The sequence below is a fragment of the Penaeus vannamei genome, chromosome 26, assembly GCF_042767895.1.
Source record: "Penaeus vannamei isolate JL-2024 chromosome 26, ASM4276789v1, whole genome shotgun sequence".
NCBI classification, from domain to species: domain Eukaryota; kingdom Metazoa; phylum Arthropoda; class Malacostraca; order Decapoda; family Penaeidae; genus Penaeus; species Penaeus vannamei.
In genome coordinates this window covers 16671092-16673591 of record NC_091574.1, presented here as the reverse complement: position 1 = coordinate 16673591, position 2500 = coordinate 16671092, and positions in this window count along the sequence as shown.

Below are 2500 nucleotides of genomic sequence, written 5' to 3'. Positions count from 1 at the left end.
GATAATTATATTAATGATGATAATAATAATAGCAATAATAATAATAATAATAAAGATGATGATAATTATGAGGCTATAATTTATTTTATTCCTTGCTTTACCGAGTTTATTTCTGAAAGCCTCTGACAGGCGGTCGCAAAATGAAAATAAAAATAATTGTGGGTGTTTTATCTTCTTCTTATTTTTTTTTTTACAATTTAATTTCTGGAAATGTGTGGCAGACGGTAAAGAATAAATGAAATACCGATAACAAAAATACATTACGCCTGGAATCAGTATTTGCGCGCCCACAGACAGGAGTGATCTCCGGTGACAAATTGGGCTGGAGACGAACGACAAACACCATCGATTCTGGAAGTTTCTATGGGTATAAATGGCATTGAAAAACAACATCGGAATCAAATCGCATCGGATCACATGCGGGGAAAAAAAAGAGTCGATTTCTCTCTTTTTATTATTGTTTTCGAAAATCGGGAAAAAAATTGTGGTGGATCCGTCAACCAAGAAAAAAAATAATTGTTGCCTAATAATGAAAACATTGATAGTGATGATGATAATAATAGTAATAATAAAAATAGTAATGACTAATAATGATGATGATGATGACCATAATGATAAATAAAACAGTAATACTAATGATGATAATATTTAGGAAAATAATAACAGTATTAATATAAATAAGGACGATGATCATAACGATAACAATACTACTGTTAATGATAATGATAATAATGATATTAATAACAATAAAAATAATAATAACAATAATAATGATAACAGCAGTAGTAGTAGTAGTAACAGTAATAATAACAATGATGATGATGATGATAATAATAAAGATAATAATAATTATTATGATAGTGATAATGATAATAATAATAGTAATGACAATGGATATGATAATAAAGGTGACAATATTTGTAATGATAATATCAATAATAATAATAATTATAACAATAACAATGATGATAATAGTAATGATAATGATAATGATGATGTTGATAACAGTTATGATAATAATGATAATAATGATAATAATCATGATTATAATAACAACAATAATAATATTAATAATAATAATAATAATAATAATAAATATTTTAAAAATAACTATAATTGTAGTAACAATAATAATGAAAAAACATGGTCTTATTATGATCATAATAATTACAACAGCAACAACAATAATAACAACAACAATAATGATAACAATAATAATTATAATAATAATAATAATGATAATAACAACAATAATAATAATAATAATGATAATGATAATAATATTAACAATAATAAGGATAATGATAATCTTCATAATAGAGTAATGAAAATGATGGCAATAACAATATTACTAATGATGACAGTAATGATGATTATGATGATGATAATGATGGTGATGATGTACTGATGATAATGATATGATAACGATTTTCATGATGATGATGATGATGATGTTGATAATGATGTTGAAAATGATGATGATGATAATAATAATAATAATAATAATAATAATAATAATAATAATAATAATAATAATAATAATAATAATAATAATGATAATAATAGTAATAATAATAATAATAATAATAGCAATAATGATGATAATAGCAAGAAGTATATGTAAATGATAACGATGACAATAATTGTGATAGTAACAATGATAATAAACATAACGACAACAACAATATACACAATGATAATGATAATAGTAATAATGATAATGCTAAATTTTAAGCCCCCGTCTTTCCACTGGGTTTGTTCACTGCAGGAGAAACCAAATTCAAATAAAAATAAAATAAATCTATACTTCAATGAATCAACTTTATAAAGGAACACTGCTTGGGTGCACAAAACATGGCATCAACGAGCATCCATGAATAAAATTGATTTTATTTTGCATGTTTCTTATTTGCACACATTCTCTTGACGATGTTCGTCTCTTAAAGAAAAAGAGAAAGGAAAAGAATGTTTACTTTGTAATATTTTTTTCTCACAATATGGTACGTATTATCATTGTTATTATTATTATTATTATTATTATTATTATTATTACCATTATTGTTGTTATTTTCATCATTATTAGTAGTATTGTCATTGTTATCATTATTATTATTATCAGGATTATCATTATCATTACCATTATTATTATCAGGATTATTATTAACAGCTTTATCATATTTTTTTATTATTATTATTGCTTTTATTTTCATCAACATCATTATCATTATTATTAATATTTTCATCATGATTTTTATCATGTTTTTTTTACATTCATCTTCATTATTACTATTATTATCATCATTATTTTCATCATTATTATTACCATTATCATTATTATTGCATTTATTGTAATGACAATCATCATTATCATAGTGATCATCATCATCATCTTTATTATCATCATCATTATGATTATCATTATGATTATAATTATTATTGAATTTATTATAATGATAATCATCATTATCATAGTGATCATCATCATCATCTGTATTATCAT